This window comes from Passer domesticus, chromosome 23 (genome assembly GCF_036417665.1).
Source record: "Passer domesticus isolate bPasDom1 chromosome 23, bPasDom1.hap1, whole genome shotgun sequence".
NCBI classification, from domain to species: domain Eukaryota; kingdom Metazoa; phylum Chordata; class Aves; order Passeriformes; family Passeridae; genus Passer; species Passer domesticus.
In genome coordinates, this window is record NC_087496.1 from 1,051,142 (window position 1) to 1,066,981 (window position 15,840).

Consider the following 15,840-nt stretch of genomic DNA (forward strand, 5'->3'; position numbering starts at 1 on the left):
TTTGGTTTGCTGCAGCATGGGAGAGAGGAGAACCTGGGAACCTGGGCCCGTGTTCAGGGAACAAATTGTTTAGAGCCAAGTGAGCAAAGACAAAAGGACAACAGGAATCAAAGGGGATTGTATCTGATCCAAGAACACGAGGCAGTTGGAAAACCGCCTTCGAAGTAAATGGCAAGAAATGGCAGGTACTATTGTAGCCAGAAAGCTGAGAAACAAGGATATTTCCTGAGCAATAAACCAAGCTGCATTACATAAAAGGACTTAATTGAAAGGGACAACCATCCCCACTCCAAGCTTCCGCCACCCTTAACATTTTGTGACAAACCAACAAGACACCCTAATACTACAGCATCCAAGGGGCTCTCATTTTACCACAGAATCTGTGAAGTTCTTTTCATCGATGCCAAGCCAAAGCACAGTGAGGATACATGACCACATTCATACATTTTGTCTCTGACACCGCCCAGCTGAATCTGGACCTCCCACAGTTCAGGCTCTCACAGCTGGACTCCATTTTAACACATCACCCCCTCAACACATGCACACCTACAAAAAGGGGTAGGACACTGGGCTCAATTTATTTTTGTTACTAGAAAGCCAGTGAATCAGCTCTTGTTGAGAAAGTACAGAATCAAGCACATGTGACTGCTCAAAATTCAGGGGAATAGAGAAAGACATAATTTTCCCTCCTGTCCTCAATACCTTACCTTAAATGAATTTGCAGGGTGTAAACCCCACCATATCACAGACACCACCATTCTGACTAACAGTGTTTGTCCTCTTGTCAGACACCTGACAGAGCCAGAAGAACTTCTTCATCCAAGAGCCTTCTGCTCGCACTGAGCATTCAATGCATTAATTACAGGTCTCATTCCCACTGGCTATCTTGCACTTGTCAGAAGAACTGTGCAAAACTCCCCTATAAATGAGAAAAGAAAGTCTCCTAGATTAAGCAGGATTAAAAGAAATTAAAAAGCAGCTCTTGAATGGAGTATGTATGTCTAATAGCTAATTATGCTGCTAAGTCATGGAATCTGATTATTAAAAAAAAATTAGCCATCCCCAGAAGACACACAATCTAATAAGTGTTCATTGCAAATCTAGCTCCTAAATCTGCTGCCCACTGAGCTAATGAGGAATGATTCAGTCAGCCCCAGACATGTTTTTAATTTCACTCAGTGTTGTGTGAGGCTGCTACAGAGAGCACAACTGGGGAAGACAGTCAGCACAAACCAGCCAGCCAGGAGGAGCTCCCTGGCCAATTCCTTCTGGGCTGGAAGATGAAGAAGAAAATAGGGCCATAATGAAGGCTTGAGGGCAACAATTGCTAGTAGGAGTTCAGGCTTATTTTTTGATTTGATATAACTGTGGAGAAGCTCTTTGGTCTATGTTTGGCCAATTTATAGAACAGGGAGAGTTTTGCTGCTTGTTAGCAAATCTTCTCTCAGGGCACTCCTCATCCTTATCTCCTGGTAGGTATTTTTATCTATTAATGTCAGTAAATAGTAGAATCCCAGAATGGTTTGGATGGGAAAGGACCTTAAAGCCTATTTCATTCCACCCCCTGCCGCAGACAGGGATACCTCCCACTATCCCAGGGTGCTCCAAGCCCTGCCCAACCTGGCCTTGGTCTCTTTGAGGGATGGGGCAGCCACAGCTTCTCTGGGCACCCTATGCCAGGGCCTCAGTAACCTCATAGGGAAGAATTTCTTCTTAATCTAAGCCTGCCTTCCTCCATCTTAAGGCCACTCCCCTGAATTCTATCCCTATATAACCTGCACCTGCCCTTTGGGAAGCAAAGGGTGACATTACTTAATCTCTGAGCTAAGAACAAAGCTATTACCACATTACTTTCAAAAACTGATCAGCAGCCCCAGTGATAGAGCACTAGGGAACAAAACTCCCATCTACCAAATAAATTGGGATGTGCTTTCTGTTTTCTGACCTACATATTTATTCAACATGTATTTTCAAGGGGCTGGTAGCACATGGCTCTGCTCCAAGGACAGCCAGAGAGTTTCCATATAATAAATGAGCTCCAAACAAGTTCCACAATGGATGATGCAGCATTTTTTAATAAAATTGCAGATACAGGGAGGTGGGTGCACTTCCTATTCACCTCCTAAGAGAGGAGCCAAGGGGGAAAAAAAGACTCACAACTCCTGAACAAGCATGTAAAGGACATATTGGGAAACTGTCCTTGGAAGAGACATTTCATATGCCTTTCTTGTTTGCTGCCCACAGGCCGAAATGCCTGGCCCAGCTGTCATTCTGGGATGCTCAGAGGGAGAGCAATCACATAAAAGCACTGCAGACTTGACCTAAAGCCAGTTTCTCTCCAGCATAAGTTCAACCAATCAGCCAAGGAACCTTTTAGCAAAATTCCCTGCTTATTTCTCATACTTCCTCTGTCCCACCCATTGCCCAAAGCCACTCTCAAATTCTCCCTTCCAGTGTTTTTTTCCCCCAGCTTGTTCCTTATGGCCCCAGAAGCTTTCTGGCTCTCTGTGATGTTTCCTCCCCTCATCTGGGATTCTTGACCAGTGCCCAAGGGACAAAGGAGCCCCTTGTTGGCTGCACACAAGTCTGGAACACTCAATCTGCTGGCTCCAACTCAATTCCTGCAGAAGTCTTCTCCAGGGGAACTTTACTCACCCTGGAATTGTGGTACCCTGTGGGGACAGAAAACTGGAACATGTCATCTCTTCTGTTGCTTTTGCCATATCTCTTGTGCTCGCCTCTTATCACCTTTTCTACTAACTCACAATTTAGTCCAGGTTGGTGCTTAGGACTTCTCCCTCTCCCATTCCAGACTTTCAGGGTGGCTAATACCAATATCCAGAACAGCAGCAATTTTCCCAGCATTGTAGTCCTGGTACCTGCCGAGCTCTCCAGCTCAGTATCAACCTGAAATTGCAGAGCTGTTAAATTCAGTGTTCATATCCTGAGCTTTCTATCTACCCTCTTCTAGTCCATTCATTCAGGTTAAACTTTGCAGCCTTAACCTTTTTTTAATCTACAGATAAAGGTTTTTATGCAGTACCGTAAGTGAAATAATGTCTATACAAGTCTAAAAGAATTATGTGGTGAGGTCCAGCCTGCCCTTAAAAATAAGTGTGATTTCTGTTTTTTATGGCAGCAATATTACAAATTGACTCTCAGCAAAGGTAGGGTGAAGTTTTAGATCATTACTAAGTAATTCAGTAGGTTTTTGCTATAAATGTTTTAAAGGTAAACACTGAGTTTTGAGCTGTTCTAAAGGCTTCAGCTTTATAGCTCTGTGTTAACTTTTGTGAGACCCAAAGCCAGGTCCATGGAGACTGTGAGGGCTGAGAGTAGGTGATACTCACTTCAAAAGACTCTTACATTTTATTGTAAGATTATTAAATTCCTACAGTACCATTTATTTGCTTAAACAAATCACCACCCAGTATTTTGGGTTAATAAATGCAGTGTTCCTAAAAAAATAATAAAATATGTAAATAACCATTGATAGAGTGCTAGATTAATTAGTTTTCTTAAAGAATGTGCCCTAAAACATCAGCAGCCTTCCAGAGCATTTCTGTCATTGTGCAAAGGTCACACAACACGGGCAAGTTGCCACAAATATTTACACTTGTGAAATAAGTTTTGTGAAAGATGAGATGAATAGTTGAGCTGAAATGAGTGCCCTGCCCATGAAAACTGCCCTGAAGCAGCAAAACTTGTGGTGAAAAATTACCCAGCAACTCATTTGCAAGAGGAGGTTTCCCTTCCATCAGCTGATATCTGGGACACCCAAGCACTAGAAGATTTAAATACTTCTTCTAATAATAACTAAGTATATTTATAGATATTTGTAGATATTTTCATCCTCTGGATAAATATGCAACACTAATTCCTGTTTAGCACCAGTATCTTATGGCAGCAACTGCTGCTGATTGTAATTATACAGCTGTCAGAAGTCAGGATCAACTTGGGCTTCCCCCAGCTCCAAGCTGAGTGTAGGAAAATAAAAATCCTGCTCTTAGTTGTAAGTCTATAAAGACAGGAATTCTCAGTTTGTGCATTTGATGTAAGTAACAACCCTGAGCTTTTGGAAAATTCATAGCCAAATAAAAGAACTTGGTTCAGTTGTGGCTTTTCTCACTGTGACTGCTGGGAAGTTCCACCCATCCCTGAACTTCACAGTAGATTTATTAGCAAGAAAGAAAAAATTAACAAAAGCTTGAGAAATAATCACCCCTCTTTCTTTACAAGTGGGATCAGTTCCCTGAAACAACAACAGAACAGCAGAAGAGCTGCCTCAGCACTGGAGTTCTAAGGTAGATGAGGATTTCACTGAAGATTTCACCCAAAGTTTCACTGATTTCCCCATGCTGATTAACCAACCCAAACTCCACAGTGCAGAGGTGAGCTCGTCACATCACGCTTACATAATGATCAGATGAAGTGTTCCAGTTCAGGAAAGGAATAAATGGAAGAAAAATGTGGGACACAGCAAAATAATGAGGTCTGGCTCTGTTCTGCTTGCTTGTGAGCCCTCTTGACAGAACAGCTTTTTCCTTTGTTTTGCATTTCACTAGTTCCTCCCCCCAAAAAGCTCTTTTGGATTTGTCTGTGTCTAAAGTGCATGTGTGGGGAAAACCATCCACAAATTTCCATAAGCCAGAGTCTGCCAAGCATCTGCACTGTGTGTGACATGTTCCCACTTGACAGCTCTGTCAGGCTCTCCTGGAGGCTCCTCAAATGCCACACGTCTGTCCCAGCTCCAGAGAGCAGCTCTGCTTCTGCCAGCAGGAACCAGAGGCCATTTCTGGCACCTGCTCTGTGCAGCCCCTCACTTCCCCTCCTTTCACTTGCCCTTCTTGCAGGAATGTAACTTAGTGTGTGTGACTGGGAAGGCAGAGTTCAGATCTCAGCCCAGTTCCAACCCTGACAGCCATCACTTTGTTTTAAGCTCTCCCCATCTCAGCAGTTCACTCTCAGATTCCTTCCCATGATGTTTTCGGGCTCCCATCTAAGTCATCCTGCAACTTCTTATAATTTTCCCAGACTGAAGAGCCTCTAGACTTCATCCCACTTGCTCAGAGTTACAGCAGTCCAACTCAAAGCCAAGCCATATCCAACATTCAGTTATAAGGGAATGCCACAATTATCATCATTTCAACAACTGGATGTTACAGCTCCTGCATCAGGGGTTAAACCACTTTCTATTAGGGATGGAGAGAATCTAAGGTTAAAAATGCAAGATTCAGTGCACTTCTTACAGGATACTTGTCCAGCTTGTGTAGCTAAACCTCAGGCCTGCTCCAATCTGCCACATTCACTCACTCCAGGCAATTCCAGGAGAGACAAGAATAGGAATAGGCAGCTCTGGCCACACATGGTCATAAATATACAAATTATTATACAACAGGATTTGCACAAAATATGGTGGGAAGCAGCAGTACTGAATCAGTCTCTGTAAAAACAAGGCAGGGGCTGGTCTACACTGCACATCTGATCTCCACCCCACAGTACCTTCGATATCCTTTTCCAAATGCATTCCAGGGCTTTGCTGGATTTCCCTCCACCCAGTATCTTTACTCATCACACGATGCTTTACATTCATGTTCTTTCTCAGTGCTTTCTTCACCGGGTGTAGCACCAGTGTGTCCTAATTCACACCTACTTCCCAAACCCTGTGTCAGCTCTCAGCAGAAAAAAATACCCAAGCGTCAAGTTACTAAGCAGAAGTTTTGAGCACTTGTTTAGCAAGTCACAGAGGTACACAAATGCTAAGCCTTGCAGGACCCTGCTTCCCTAACTCCTCTCAATTTCTGCTCTCATTACCAGAGCAAGCTGTGCCAGTTCTCCACCCACGCCAGCGCCTGCAACTGCCTGGAAAACTGGTGCTGCAAACCCATCCCGCAGCAGGGCAGAGGGGGTCTGTCCCAGGTTATACCAATGGAACTGCAAGTCTCCAACCTCCAAGCGAATTTGGCACAAGTGGCTTAAAGAGAGAGATTGTGTGAACAAGTTGTAACACATCCCCACTTCCCTGTGCACCAAGGTCACCAGCTGGAATGTGCTTGCCTGAAGTTTGCTCTGCGACAAACAGCCTGTGACTGACCCAGCGAGTCACTTCATTTCACAGATGCTGCATGGCAGAGTAGCTCCAGGAGCATTTGTGAGACTATGAAGAAAGGATTAAAAAGCAAGCAGTCAAAAGAACAGTGTTACTCTGTCCCAAACACAGCATCATATTTGCATGCAAGGAGAAGCCCAATAACTGGAAGAATTCCATTCGGCAGCCTGGGCACTTGTCTGGGTGGATTTGACCGTCAAAGAGACAGGCTGGAAAAGAAAGTAATATTCTGCTCTGCTTGTATTTATACACAGCTGAACTTTACATATGAACAGTCCTAGAGACTGAGTGTATACTAAGAGCATTTTGTAAACACTGAAGTTCAAGGCTTTAAAAATCAAATTATTCTGTTACATTTCTAATCTTTCTCATTGCTTCATATGACCAAACACAATGTTCTCCACAGGGCTGACAGAATAGTAATAATTTTTAAAGGGTGGAAAAATTCTTGGCATAAAGGCTACAGAATATTGCAAATTTAGATTGTTGTTTGCAAGCATTTTGAGTATTCAGTGACTATTTCAGCCAAACCAACTCAGAGGAGGGTAATTTTTTTTGCTAAATAGCCTAAATGAATGGTTCATTAAAAATCTGATCTCAGTTATTCTGAATGCTTATCTTTGTGAGTACAGAAGTCACTTGAATTCACAGAGCTCTGTGTGTGTACAGAAATGTTCCCAGCTAATGGGTCTGTACCAATGATGCTTTCAAATTTGGCAGCTCTTTTACCTTGTAGTCTTCCCCACCTGGAGTTTTTAATCCTGAACACCATCTCAGAGCTACTGAACTGTGCACAAGGCACACACCACCATCACACCTGACATGCCCATTGTTTAGCTATGTTTATCACTGCTTTTAGAAAACATCATGCAACAGCAACAAGCTGTGGCATTACCAGTGACAAGTACTCATGGCTCAGTCCCTGGGTGTAGAAGGTACAAAAACCAGTCACAGACTGATAGCTGCCATTTTGTGAACACCACACCCTTTCCTTTCCAAAGGATGAGCAGCTTTAACTATATAGATATGCTGCATGAGTCAGGGGAATTTTCATATTTAAAAACAAATATTCTAACTATAAAATATGGCAGGGAAAAGGAATCTACTCTATCTGATGACTATGAGTTGAGATGTCTGAAAACAAAGCACTGGGGAATGGAGCACAACCTGTCACAACAGAGTGACCAGCTGAACAACGAGCCAGAGTCAATACATCCATTGCCAGGAAAAAGATATATTTATTCTCTGAAAACATGAGTTGGAATATTGGTAAATGAGTAGAGCCTTTATCTCTTGTCCCGCAGAGTCCTCTCAAACATGCCAAATTTGCTACTGAAGTTATTTGGATGAAATCTCTTGGTCTTATGATTAATATCTACTTTTGGGAAAGAATCTGACTTCAGTTGTCAACAGGAATGTGCCTGGTGGCTTCAAGAGAAGTGAGATTTCACACTTGCCCAATCCTAACTGAATTACTTGCTTTTCCAGCAGGAATGAAGATTAGCTCAAAACTGAAGTTAATGAAAGTAGTCATATTTTTATGCTCATACTTTTTTCTTGATGGCAAAACCACTGTAAGGATTCTGATAAGCCAGCTCACGTCTCTGCAGAGATTATTTTGGAGCCCCAGCCCAAATTCACCACCCCTAGCACAAGCTGCCACAACCCAGCTCCAGAAAGGACTTGCCTTTCTCCCTGGGTTATTCATATCCCCAAGAGTCATCCTCTGAAGGGTGACAGGAATTGCCTCACTCATCTCCCAATTCTGGCATGAGCCATGACTAATGCTCGTGCTGTGCCCTGAAACACTGGGAGGAAAGGTGCTACAGAAATGCAAAGCAGCTTTCAGGAATAGAAACACATCTTTCACATGTCTTCCTTGTGGTCCCAGTTTATTTTGTAAACACAGTCTAGTACTGTTTGGCATCAGCATCTTCTCAGAACAAACATACAAAGCTCAGAAGAAGTCTCCAAATGCAACTGATTTCTTAAATATTTATCATTTCACTCCAAAAAATATTTAAAATAAGAAAAAACATGAAGTAAAGGAAGGAAAGATACAGTTATCTCACATCAACATCTCAAAGCACAGCCAGGCCAGCTGACGGAAAACAGAACCAAATTCTGTACCAGCTAGCACAGAGCTGCTCTCCAGGGCTTCTCTCAGCTAAGGCATCTTGCCATTGACATTCCCAGGCAAAAAAAGCCACTTGCAAAACCCCAACAATTCCAAGGTAGGCAAAATCCCTTTCAGTTTCCCCCATCTTCTTCCTCAGTGGAAAAAAACCCCCAAACTATAGCAGAAAAAGAAAATGTGTACCAAAAATCCTCACTCATGATAACAAAAATTGGTACCCTTGCAAACAAATAGATATGCACTAGTTTTTAAAAGCTGAAACCAAGAAATCAGACCTGGAGGAACTGCCAGCTGATCATATCCCTTCCTCTCATCCCCTTGGGAAGTTTTTTTCCTGGATGCCCTGGCTAACTTGCAGATGAGGTGATGAGGACCAAGTGACCTTCAGATCCATGGAAAGGGCAGACAGGCCCTGTGGACACACAGCAGCAACCTATAACTGGCAAGGGCTGAAGCAGCTCAGCACAGTCCTTCCCTGTTTGGCAGAGCTGGATATCAGGGTTCTGTGCTGGTGAAGCATTTCCTGGCATCCCCAAGAGCCATTAAAGTTTTCCAGAAAATTAGCAACATGAAGACCTGACAAGAAACAGAAAGTTTGAGAAGGGGAGAGGTAAACATTCTCCCCTTATTTATTTATCTTTTTAAGCAAAATGTTCAGACACAGATCTGAAGGCAGTGAGATTCAAATCACAAGGCACAGCTTGATGGAAGGCAGTTAAAGGGAAATTCATGCAAGATCCTCAGCACTGAGTCAAGACCTTTCTTTGATCTCCAGTTTTCCCAAGCCACATTCCCACATGCAGCCCACCATTTGTTTTCAGTTAGAGAGGAATAATGAAAAATACTCTGCTTGGGAAGAGCAACAAACAGGCCTTGCAAACATCATGCAGCAACAGCCAGCCAAAATCAGCAACAGGCAAAAACACAAAAGTGAGATATGATGGCAGCTATTACAGCAAGAAAGGCACAGCTGCTTGGGGATGCTCTGGGTATCTTTCCTCCAGGAATTTCAAAGTCACCCAGATCAGGGATGGACAGATAGGGATCACCTCCTTGCACATTACTGAATCTTCTCTCTCCTAAATACAGAGCCAACAAATCGCTTCTGGCACCCTGGGGTTTATCAGCAGTGAGCCATTCAGGGACTATCCTGCCTCATCCTAATTCACTTGTCAGGTTTGACAAGACCAGAGTTGCAGACAGCACAACACATCACGTCATTTTGCCTTGTCATCACTGTAATTTGTATATTTTCTGCCACCTTTTTTGTTTATTAGCCCACATAATTATGCTCTTTGCTGTTTTAGGGACTACTGTGCAACATCTTCATGATTTGCTGTCTCCTTATCCGTGGAGCCCCAGCCCCACCAATGTTCTTAACTCCAGTTTTGTTTGTTGGCATCTGGCACAACATATGCTGACGTCTCACAGCTATTGTTCCAGACTCTGCACATTTACAGTTACCATGAGTTATTCACAATAGGCTCTGAAAAGTTTCATCACAACAACTAGAAATTCTTCAAATCCTTTAAATTAAAACTCACAGTTTGGAATTTCTGCATGCCTAGGCTTGCCTTTCTTGGTCACCCAATACATTAACAAACAGTGGTATCATTTATCCAAACACTCTGGGTAGCTGGTACCACCACAGCCCTAATGTATATTATATACTTCCTTTACAGTGTTTCACAGATGGAATGAAACCCAGAATGCATCAAATCCAGCTTGCGGAACAGTTTCAATTATGCCTTTCATTTAGAACATTTCTGAAAACGGGCCATTTCATGTTTCCTTTTGCAATGCAAATGTGGCTAGGCCCAGGCACATCCCCACTAGCTCTCCTGAATGCCGCACCCCCACTCCATGCTCCTGTGGCCCTGGGCCCTGGCCAAAGGCAAGGAGTGCTCCAGGTTAACTGCCTTGCAGAGCCGCTGCTGGAGGAGTAAACAACACCAGCAATCAGACTGGTAAGCTCTGCGGTCACCAAATGCCATAATTATCAGGGAGGGGTTTCCACACCTCCTACTGACAGCAAGATCGAGTCGTGTGTTCCTGGCCATGCTAATGAAACAGTAAAGCACATACAGCACACTATGAAGTGGTTTAGGGTCAGCCACTGAAACACAACATGCAGGTAATGGCTCTATCCAAAAGATCCTCTACTACAGCACAGCAGGTCCTTGCATTCACAGAGGCACTTACCTGGAGGAAGGAGTTTGTGGTTAATACTTAAAACTCACTTAAAAGTGTGAATTAACTTTTACTGATAAAGCAACACTGTCCCACACAGGTTTAATAAATTCAAAGCTCGACTAGAGAGGAAAGTTTTGCACTGTGAACAGGGTGTGCAAATGGCCTGTCCACAGATAAACATGTCTGCATGTGACTGCAATAAAATACCAATCCTGGTCTTGCACTAGCACAGTGAGGTGGGAGGGCTGTGGCACAGGTACATCCCTGCTGGCTGGGACCCCTCCCCTCAGATGGGGAGTGTGCCTTAGACACAGTAAAAACCACACAAACAAACTTCAGGACATCTTTGGTGAGTTTCTGCATACTCAGACATTCAAAACCCATCCTGGACATGTTCCTGTATCACTTGCTCCAGGTGATCCTGTCTTGGTGGGGGGGTTGGCCCAGATCATCTCCAGAGGTCCCTTCCAACCCCACCATCCTGTTACAGGAGCAGCCCTGGCCTCACTACAGCACACACAGAGCCACTGCAGGCCACGACAGCTCCATCCCTTCTCCTGCCTCTGGATCAGCTCCAGCACCTCCCACATCCCTGAACCCCAAATTTACCTCATCAATGTGTATAAATATATAAAGAGAGGGTGCTAAGATGGACCAGGCTCTGCTTCATGGTACCAGCAACATGACATGAGGAACAGGCAGGAACTCATGCACGGGAAGTTCCAGCTGACCATGAGGAAGAACTTCTGCCCTGTGCAGTCATGAAGCACTGAACAGATTGTCCAGAGAGGGTGTGGAGTGTCCCTTACTGGAGATATTGCAGAACCCACTGGACACATTCCTGTGCCCTGTCTCTGGGATGGCCCTGCTGGAGATGGGACCTAGGACCTGATGATCCTCTGTGGTGCCCTCCAGCCTCAGCCATCGTGGGATTCTGTGAAATAACCCCAGAACCTTCAGAGTCCCACTCAGCTCTCAACCGGCCCCCTCTTCTCCTGGCCCCAAACCAGCCACACCAGACAGTGCTTTCCCACACTGCAGAGAAAACATTTCCCTGTGCCCAGACCCCCACTTTGCCATCACCCGCAGCCCAGCTGAGGTGGCTTTGGTCCCAGAATCCCAGGTTGGAAAAGACCTCTGAGACCATGGAGTCCACCCTGTGAACGATCCCTGCCTTGTTACCCAGCCCAGCTGAGTGCCACTTCCAGCCATTCCTTGGACAGCACCAGGAACAGGAACTCCACCACCTCCCTGGGCAACCCCTTCCAACATCTAATCACCCTTTTTGTGAAGAAATTCTTCCTGAGGCCAGACCTAAACCTCCTCTGGTGCATGTTAAGCCTATGTGCTCTCATCCTGTCGTTTTTCCTTGGGGGCAGAGCCCGACCCTCAGCTTCCTGCTAGGGAGTGGGAGAAGGAGACTCACTGCCCTGCCAGCCCGAGCCGGCATGCTGAGCTCCCCCCTCCGTGTCCTCCTCACGATCAGCCATCCTTCGGCCCCGTCATCCCTCCCTTCATCCACCTATCCCTCTCTCCACTCTCTCCATCTCTTTTTCCCCTCCCTCGGCCGCCGCCTCACGCCCGCCCTCCCCGGCGTCGGGGCGGAGCCGGCGGCAGCAGCAGCGCGCATGGGCCCCGCCGCCTGTGCCTGAGCGGGGGGCGTGTGCCGGACGCGGATCCCCTCGCCGGGCCCTTGGCGGCCCCTTCGCGGCGGCTCCTCCTTACCTGCGGCGGCCGCGGCCATGGCGCTGCGGGCGGCGGGACGGGGCTGCTGAGCGGCGGTCGGGGCGCGGCCCCGCGGCGGCGGAGCGAGGTGAGCGCGGCCAGCAGAGCCGGAGGGGACAGGTCGGCATAGCAGCGGCGGTCGCGATAGTGTCGCGACAGCGCCCTGCAGGTCGTGAGGGCGGCGCTGGGGTGGGTGATGGGGCGTGCGCCGCGGCCGCCATGGGCGGGAGAGAAAAGGGAAAAAGCCCCGAATAAAAGCACTCGTGGGTTTGTCGTGGCGGGGTTTTGTTCGTCCCGGGGCTCCCCCGCTCCCTCCCCTTTCCCGCCTCTGGAGCTCCGCCCGTATCGCTGGGGGTCTCGCAGGTGGGCTGATTCTCCTGTGGCCGGGGAACAATCGCCGCAAGGAGGGATAATGGGCATTGCAGCCCATGCGTGCCATCCCCGCATGGGGCTCGGCGTGGGGCCGCGGCTTTGTGCCGGCTCCATTGTCCTGCTGCCCTTTGTGCGGCTGCTGCGGGCGGCAGGGTTCGTGTCCGGGGACGGCCCTGGGCAGGGACGCGTGAGCAGCGCCCGGCAGGTGCTGCGTGTGCTCGCGGGGGTGGTGCACCCAAATTACCTCGCTGAGCTTCCCGCCCAGCTGCAGAAGGAGGTGAGCGGCGGATGCCGGAGTGAGGTTTATAGGGGAGGATCCATAACACTTCTGGGCTCTGAGTGAGCCATGGCAGCTTGGGAAGAAGGTAAATGCACCTTTGAAATTCACGCGTGTGTACCCACCTATAGTGCAGGTTTTTTTCTGCAAACCGTGCGTCCCATCTTGTTCTTCCTTGGGAATCTGTCTTCTGTGGCAAACGGCTGCTCCAGACATGATCGAGGGCTGCTGGATTGTTTGAAGGTGCTGGGAACTAGTCAGTTTTTGTTCCTTCACTGTCCTTTCCACGTGAGATCGTGCAGAAAACAGCACTTTGGACAGAGGCTTGGACAGCCTCCGTGGGCACCCAGTTTGTTGTGTTGGCTGGTCCTGGCACTGGGAAGAATGCAATTGAGAGGAATAGGTGGAAAGGCAACAAGGTAGAAGCTTAAAATATGCAGTTTAATTTCAAGAAACAGCTGTAAGTGTGTAATCCAAAGGTGACCAGACACTCTTCTTTGAAATTAACTGAATGAGTTGGTTTCCCGGACTCTTAAAATCTATTTCAAGTGTTTAAGGTTGGAGCTTCTGCAGGATAGGGACAAATATCCTGCATGTGCTTATTGAGAACGTGCGGGTTCTTTCTCACTGTACAGATGTCTTTTCATTCTAAAATCAGGTTAGCCTTGAGTGAGCAATTTATTTTGACTGGTAAGTAAAATATTACATATTCTTCATGATAAAAGAGCAGTAAATAGTTCTTGGGCTTGGACTGGTTTGTTTTCATGAAACTTATCGGAGCCTTACCAGGCAGGATGTGTGCATGTGGAGCTGATGGGTTTGCAGTGTTTGAACACATTGGAGCCAGCTGCAAGAATTGAAATTCTAGTCATTTGAGAGCATATGGTGATAGAGATAATAAAGTGGGGGAAAATGGGGTCAGTCTGGCAAAATGCAAAACCTGTTACTTAGGGAAACAGAACTGAAAGTGTTACTGTGGTATTAATGCCATGTATGATGTACAGAAGAAATATTAGTTCATTGGCAGAAGCAAATTATTAGCCAGTCTTTCAGCTTGTGGTCTTAATCTGGGGTTTGTTTTTTTGAAGTGCTCTTTGTTTCTTCAGAAACGCGACAAATACATCTGAGGCAAGATAGCAGAAATATCATCAGGGAACTGCTTTAGTTTTTGGGTTTTGTGTCCAGTTTGTAGCTGGATGTTGCAGTGGTTTTGTATCACTTGCTGCTGCTGGGTTGTGAAATATCAGGATCACAGCCCTTAACAATCTGTTTTCTGTAGTGCAAAGCGAGGGGAATGATGATCATCATGTTCAGTTTAAGGGGGATGACTGCAGTGGTGACTTACTGGCTGGAGAGAAGATCCCAGAGGGAGTGGAGGAATTCCAACAAAAAAGGGGAATAGTGTTACTTTGGCCATTTTGCCCCTGGGCTTCTGGTTCTTTTGTGAACTTCTGAAAAGGAAATGTCATTTTGCTGTCTGAGTGTATTGTTTTGCATGAAGTGTCAGACCACATTATGGGGATGATTCCAGTCAACTTCCCCCATTTCAAAACAAACATGTCAAATACTGTAATATATTTGTACAAAAGCTCAGTGTGTTTTGCAGGATCCCAATGTCCATATTTCCAAAAATAAATGATGTTTTTTGTACTTTATTATGGCTAAAATAGTTTTTGTAGGAGAGAAGAATTGAGATGTATTGCCTTGGCCTTTGTGAACTGCTCTCCACCACTAAGAGGAACATGTTGGCATTTTGATGAACTGGGGGATTATTTTCATTTGCATTTCCTCAAAACATTCTTATCTTCCCAGTAATTCTGATTCCAGTGGTGGTGACCGAGGCAAGAGCTATTGTCTCTCCTGGTGCCAGGGTAAGGACAAAAAGGGAAGAAGATGTAGGTAAATTTGTAAATTTTGGCTGCAGAGCCAAATTGGTCCTACGGGACTGAGCATGGGTGGCCTCCACCAGGTGTGGTGTCCACAGGGCCAGGTCCTCTCCCACGTGTGCTCCTCACCTGCAGCTCCTGGATGTGGTTTCAGCCTTCGCTGTGCAGCAGCAGTACTGTGTACCAGCAAGGCTGATGAGCTTGCTGCTTGTATGGGTCTGATGATGGGCCAGGTAGGCCCAAGCTGAGAAGGATCCTGACGGAGCCGTTGTTCCCCACCAGACTCGTGCAGGAATTTGAACTTGAGCCCGTTGTGAGTCTGTGCTTCCGACAGTGGAGATAGTTCTGTGTTTCTGTTCGGCTCTGGTAGCTGCTCTTGGGATATCTGATATTGCAATGAAAGAGAAACAGATTGCAGTGTTTATCAACTTTTAAAGTCCATTACAGCTTTCCTTGAAAAAATCAGTTATTTTGATATTTGGGGTGAGGCAGGTCAACAAGTCTGGGCAGTCTGAGCATGTCATTCCCCAGTGATTTCTATTCTTATGCTAATCCTTTGAGCAGGCTGGCTGAGCGCTGTTGGAGAGGAGGGGTGTGCATATCGAGGACACTAAAGAGAAGCCATTTTTGGTACTTATTGTTATGCAGATTAGGTTTTTCAGCCAGCCAGAATTTCGAGAACCGCATAACCCGAGGATGTGATGCTGCGGGTCAGGAGTAATTTAGCAATTCTAACCCGGTTTGGCTGAAACTGTTCCTCTTCAATATTAATTTTGAGGATTTTTGTTTGCTTTGCTTAGGTGTTATTTTTGTAAATCCGTGTTGTAGCTGAAAAGTTGTTATTTTTGCTGCTGAATTAAAGTCGGAAAACTTCAGTTTTCAATTTTTAATTATTGTGATGGGTAAGAAGTGTAGGAAGGCAGCAAAACTGAGCTGTTCATTTGAATCCTTGTTCTGTTTCTGTGTGTGCCTTGCTGTGTTTCTCCCACACTGTCTGTGAGCCCTCAATTCCTGCAGTGCTAAAGATTTTAGGTATATATAGATTGAGTAGTTGTTTGTGCATGTTCCTAGGGAGCTGTCTGTGCCACTAGAAACCAGGTAAAAGATGTGAATCTCACTCACAAAATTTCCTTGTTGTATA

At 45.8% G+C, this 15,840-nt stretch overlaps 1 protein-coding gene and 2 long non-coding RNA genes across 5 annotated transcripts in view; 2 read left to right on the plus strand and 1 right to left on the minus strand.

Moving 5' to 3' along the window:
* Window positions 1-6,542, plus strand: part of LOC135285401 (uncharacterized) — a 32,110-nt gene extending 25,568 nt beyond the window's left edge. The window contains exon 3 of the long non-coding RNA XR_010350254.1: window positions 5,818-6,542. This is a non-coding gene — a long non-coding RNA (uncharacterized LOC135285401). The remainder of the gene's footprint in view (window positions 1-5,817) is intronic.
* Window positions 369-11,935, minus strand: LOC135285400 (uncharacterized). Its single transcript, XR_010350253.1, has 3 exons — window positions 11,866-11,935; window positions 2,766-2,907; window positions 369-2,672 (listed from the first exon to the last, which is right to left on the minus strand). It is a non-coding gene; the product is annotated as an uncharacterized LOC135285400 (long non-coding RNA).
* A 121-nt stretch (window positions 11,936-12,056) lies between these two features.
* ARHGAP32 (Rho GTPase activating protein 32) overlaps window positions 12,057-15,840 on the plus strand; it is a 237,929-nt gene continuing 234,145 nt past the window's right edge. For all 3 annotated transcript variants that reach the window (XM_064397872.1, XM_064397871.1, XM_064397870.1), the window contains exon 1: window positions 12,057-12,252. The gene's annotated coding sequence lies outside the window, so the exon portion shown is untranslated. The remainder of the gene's footprint in view (window positions 12,253-15,840) is intronic.